Below are 6,326 nucleotides of genomic sequence, written 5' to 3'. Positions count from 1 at the left end.
AAGTACAGATGAACTGAACACAGATTTTAGTACTGATAGGTGTAGATGAGAAATAGCAAACTTTAACACAGTTTTTATGGAGAAACTGAAGCATGTCTGCATTTGTTGGCATTGGACCGTTTACAAACTCCAACTTTGATATGATGATGTGTCTTTGAAAACTGAATTAAAAACTAAGAAAAAAAGTGGCTAGAATTTGCAGTGTATTTGTTTGTGGGGTAACATTTGATTTGTCAACATGCCTGATCATCTGTAAGTATTGCTATGACAAGTTAGAGGACAGCTGCCAGAGCAATACACAATAAGTTAGAGGTGATTCGAAATTCCAGAGGAACTTTAATATCTTAATGTTTATGAAACAATACTGACACAATCAATACACACTTTTCAAGCTATAGTTCATATGGAACCAAAGACAGGGACTCTACCACCCACTGAGCTACAGAAAATCCTTAAAGGTAGAGTTGTGTACTTACCTTTAGATGAAACTGGGTGTAAAGAGAGATTTGGAATAACCACTTGTAATTCTAGAGAATGGTGTGCCCACAAAAAGCAAAGAAATCTGGCAGGAACTAGAGGATGTAAATAAGGTAAAGAAAGCTACTTTCTACCTAAAACAGAATAATATACTACAAAGATGTAGATGTTGTTGCAAATGGAAGTTGAATGGAGGAAGACATTTTTCATTCAAGTGGTCAGTTTAAAAAGTGGATAGAAGTAGATCTGAAGAAATATACCATCACTACAGTATCCTTCGCCTGCATTCAAAGAGCTTATGGGAGATGCTATTGCATTTTGTCAGATGAAATAAGCCAAAGGAGCTCCAATGAGTGTGTGGGAGAAAATGTTTAGAGGCTTGATGTTTTCCTCAACTACTTCCAACTGGAATAGCCGCACGGTACGATGACTGCCCTGTGCATATATATGCAGCTGAGTATAGGTCAACAAGATTATATTAGAAGGACCCTAGATGTCGACAGCATATTCCAAATATATTCCATCTCTTATTTGAAAGTGATTTGTCTGGACTGTCAAATGCAAGACAGAAGTTAATTTACAAAATATGTCTGCAACAGACTTTGTTGAAAAAATTCATGGAGAAGATCAGAAGCTGGAGTACAATTTGATGCCAGTGTGAGACCAATGAGTATTGTATTACAGTCATGGTGAGCAGAAGTGCGTTTTGCAAAATGTAGGTGCATCAACTTGGTTTCTAACCCGCAGTATGCATGGGGTGACTTACATCACTTTTTAAGAGATGCAAACTCTATAACATTAAGGGAATCAAATTCAAGACATCAGGAGAATTTTGCTGTTTGGATCCTGCAAATATTTGGTGGTATTTTAACCACAGAATTTAAGTCATGCTATCCTTCATCAGGAATCTCTTGGAGATGTTACTGACTTTTGTCAAAAAGAGTACGAAGCAAGAGGTGCTCCTTATTTTCACATGCTGTTGTGGGAAAAAGATGCACCGAAATTTGGCACAGACACGGATGTGTCTGTACTTTCTTTCATAGAGGAATATGTTACTTGTAGCATACGAAACTCTGGAAAAATCCCTAAAGCAGCAAATCCATTTAGCCATGGCCAAAATCTCCACCTCCGGGCCGGAAGCTCCGCCTCTGGGCCGGAGGCTCCGCCTCCGGGCTGGAAGCTCCGCCTCCATGCCAGAATTTCCGGCCCGAGTGCGGACGTAAAGTTAGTAGTCGTAAATCTATTCTGTGAATACCAAAAGTTGTAAGTGCATTCTGTGAATACCAAAAGTAGTAAGTGCATTCTGTGAATATCAAAAGTAGTAAGTTTTGGAGTTAATTCTGTGAATCGGGCCCTGTGGTATAGACCGTGTTATAGACCGTCAGTGAATGTGAAGGAATTCTAGAGTCTCCTCCCCTGACACTGCCTATCTGCAATAAACCTCATCCCCAGTTGAGCAAACCTACTTATCATGCTATTTCCGCTATGTTTCAGAAATCAAAAAACAAAATACTGGTCCCTAATAGCAAAGTCGAGGTAAACGAGTATAGTGGAGAATTTCCTCAAAATACCAGTCCGATTACGACCCAGCATACCAATGAACATATTGACCCTATAATTATTTGTACTAATAGGTTCCAGCCCCTGTTAGATCTAGCTAACTACAATGAGGGGGGGGGGGCGTTCGGCTCCCGCCGGCCCAGGCCCCACTGATATCACCAACACAAAGCGTAGGAGTAGAGTCAGGCACTACTGTGTTTGGGCAGGATATGATTCATTTGGTTACTAAGCTATGGTTAGCAGTTGGCTCCCTGAGAGGTATGTTAGTGGAGCTAACAGAAATGGTCAAACTATTATCGTTATATCCATCTCGAAAAGGGAGGGCTGAAATAATAGAAAGTAGTCTCCCCGGGTGTTCCCAAGGTACTTCCCGGGCTATTCCACCGGCCGCACTGGCTATCTCTACAAAAGATAGTAAGGACAAACCTACTAGGCTCTGAGTCCCAATCCCCTCAGGAAGGGTAACAGCAAAGGCAACGAAAACATTAACACCAACGACGACCATGTATTTACCACGATGTGTAGTAAGTATCTCGACTAACCCTCTAAAAACTGATATATTGAGGGACCAGACCCCACCTAGCAGAATTACTCCCTTGCATGTTGACCAGCCGGAGATGAATGTATGTTCTTATGACGCATTATTTTTCCCCGCAGGAAATCACAACGCAGTCGTTACAACGAGCGCGTTGTGATTCCGCATACCATTACTCCGCAAGTCGGAACAACGACTTACGGAGGGGGGGCGCTGGATGTTGGAATAGTATAATTTACTATTCCAACTCCAGTCTGTGTGGACAATAGGGAAGGTGTTGGATTTTAAATCCAACACCTCCCTTCCGCAAGTCGTTGTTCCGACTTGCAGAGTAATGGTATACGGAATCACAACGTGGTCGTTGTAACGACCCTGCTGTGATTCCCTGTGAGGAAAAAGGTTTGTGGTAAACGTTGTTTACCGCCGGAGATAGGTCTCCGGCATGGGAAACGAGATCAGTACCCTCATAATCTGCCTAGTACAGACAGAATATATATGGTTAATGTACCCAAGATGAATGCAAGTCGAGGTATTGAGAATGAAGATTCCCTTATAAATAAAGCCATTCACGGGATTCGGCATGTAAGAGGATGTCGTTCTGTGATTAGGGAAGATATAGTTAAAGCACATAGGCTAGCTTCTCCGTATAATCATCATGACTGTATTGAGCTTGCCATGATCAGGGTAGACCTAGTGAAGAACCTTTTTGCACTTGAATTTCGTACCAGTGCACCAGGACACTCACCAATACAGTTTAGAAGATCCCTTCTAAGTAGTAGGAACGATCCTACAAGTCGTCACAGGCCCTCTGCTATGTGGGGTGGCTCTACCCTTGAGTATAACGATTGACTGTGGAAGGAAAAGATTTTAATGCAAGATGAAGTACACACAAAAGCCTGCCATAACTTAAGGGATAGTTTTTTGCTTCTGGAGAATTTTACTGTAGGGATGGGCCTAATGTCAAAGATCACACCGGTTGTCACATCCCAGGTAGCCGTTGAGCTGGCGGCGGGTGGTCCAGTTTTGTGTACTCGTAGCGGGTTATTGTTTCCACCTGTAAGTTTGAGTAAGGATTCTCTGCTGTCCTGCAATATCGCAGGTTAGCGCTCGAAGATGGGCTCCCCAGATTGGCATACTTTTATTGAGGGGTATGATATCTGCTTGATCCAAGAAACCTGGACAGAGGTTCCCCTATTTTGTGTAGGTTACTTGAATTACTATATCCCAGCTAGTAAAGGTACAAAAGGAAGACCATCGAGGGGGTTGACAATATAGGTGCGGCAAGATTTAGGGCTTGACATATAGGTTCTCTCCCAACAGTGCAACAATATCCTGGCAGTTATATTGACCATGGGTTCTCAGTGGACTATGGACATCTACAACGTGTATGTGAGAGGTACTAGAGGGAAGAAGTCGGGGTTTTGGCAGCCCTTGATGAGCTCCTTCATCCACACTTGAGAACCTCAAACATAGTAGTAGCGTGGGACCTTAATTCAACTTTTGAGCCCCTCACAAGGGAGCAGATCAATCTCACTGATGAGGAAGACGATAGGTGGGGTATACCGAAGCTGGAGCTGGACCATATTCCAAGGTGGACGCATGTGGCTTTTCAAATTAACTCTATTTGTTTGGAGAAGGGTTTGCGGGCTGCAAATGGCCGCATACCCTCCGATAGATGGGGGGCTAAAACTTTTAATAATGGATATAACTCTAGCAGGATAGATTATGTTCTGATGAGTTTGGCACTTTGGCACATCCTGAGAGACATGTCGGTCATAGACAGGTTGGAAAGTGATCATAATCCCCTGTGTGTGACCTTGGATTTGATCAAGCATAAGTCACCTACCCAAATTGGAAACAAAAACTCTTCAAGCAAAGTCATTCTATCTAATGATATGAGACGCCTTAAATGGGTAAAAGTTATAGAGATGCCTGAGCTGCTGGAAAGCATTGAAAAGGGCATGGAAAGTGCTATATGTGAGCTAGAGGTCTGTGCTGTAAATTCTTTGGCCCCAGAGCAATCAACTTGCATCCATAATAATCTTTTTGCCCACTTGCGTGCTTATTTCTTTAAGCAGGGTAGGAATAAAAAGGCTACAAATAGAAAAGATGGCCATTGGTTTCACAAAGAATGTCGTCATGCACAAGTAGATCTGGGTAATGCCATTAAAGCAGGTGACCCGCTAGCTGTGCGAAGAGCCAGGTATGTCTGTAGGGCTACCCAAATAAAGGCAAAGAGAATTTGGGACATCAAAAGATGACAGGACCTTAGGGAGGCCTGGGGAACGTAAAACACCAAACAGTTTTGGAGCGTATACAAATGGGATAGAGGAGAGCCAGCCACAAAATCATGTTTCACAGACTGACTGGTTGAATCACTTCAAACCCCAATATGCCGCATGTGCAGTTGAAGTTGTGGGTAACATTACCAGGTCATTTTATCAGGATGGGGCATTTAGTAGGGCAGAGTTGGAAGCAGCACTTAACTCCATAATGCCAGGAAAGGCTCCAGGCCCGACGGCATCCCAGGGGAGGTATTCCTCTATGATAAGGATAGATGGTGCCGTTATACCCTATTGTTGTCTAATGCTATTGCCCAGGGAGCCCCAGTCCCAGCATCTTGGAAAGGAGCGGAAATTATCCCGGTTTACAAAAAAGAAGGAGATAAATCATGCCCAGGTAACTATAGGCCCATTAGTTTAATTGACTGTCTTCAGAAGGTAATAGGTCGTCTAGTGCTTAATAAAATACAAGAGTGGATTGATGAATTTAATGTCTTATCACCACTGCAAGCGGGGTATAGGACTTTTATAAGCACTATCGATCAAGTGTTTAGGTTCATCCTTCTTTACTGGAACACAGTGACTTTGGGCAAGGGTAGTCTGTATGCCGCTTTCGTTGATCTTAAGTCAGCGTTCGATCTTGTGCCTCGTGCCAAATTGTGGGGTATTGTACAAGAAATGGGGATGCCTCCTGAACTATTTACACTTATTATCAGATTGCACAAGGACAACACTGCCAAAATTAGATGGGGCATGCAGGGTGAAGTTACTGGATCCTTCTCTGTAGAAAGAGGAGTGCGTCAGGGATGTGTGATGGCCCATACGCTATTTTCCCAATTCATTAATGGAATAGTGTTGTGTTTGAGATCTGTCCTCACGGATGCCCCAACTCTAGCAGGTGAAAAAATCCCCATACTAATGTTCGCGGACGACACATTGATCATCTCAAAGACCCCAAGCAGGCTCCAGAGAGCTCTAACAATTTTTGATGAGTTCTGCAGGAAGCGAGGCTTGGAGGTCAATGTGTCAAAAACAAAACTAATGGCCTTTAATTCATTCGAATAGGGCCTACAATGGAGATATTTTAATGAATGATCGGCTGCTAGAGCAAGTTAAAGAGTTCACATATCTGAGGGTAAATATTCAGGACGATTTGAAATGGAACCACCTGATTGATTTGGCATCTCCTAAGCACAGGCAATTGTCTGGGGCATTGCATATGGAATACAACTCATCGTATTCAAAGCTAATCAGCCCGGTACTTGAGATTTATAATTTGAAAGATATTAGCTCTGCCCTCTATGGTTCAGTGCTATGGGACTGTGAGAATCTTTCCGTGCTGACATCAGTGGAAAACTGACTCCTGAGAAAAATTACCAGGCTACCACAGAGCACTCCAACTTGTCCGCTACTGTTTGACCTTGGGAGGAAACTGATTGCAGATATAGCTAAACTGCGCCCTCTTTTGTACT

Source organism: Triturus cristatus, chromosome 5_2 (genome assembly GCF_964204655.1).
Source record: "Triturus cristatus chromosome 5_2, aTriCri1.1, whole genome shotgun sequence".
Classification (NCBI taxonomy): Eukaryota; Metazoa; Chordata; class Amphibia; order Caudata; family Salamandridae; genus Triturus; species Triturus cristatus.
The sequence above is the reverse complement of the archived record's forward strand: the minus strand, read 5'-3'. Positions refer to the sequence as shown.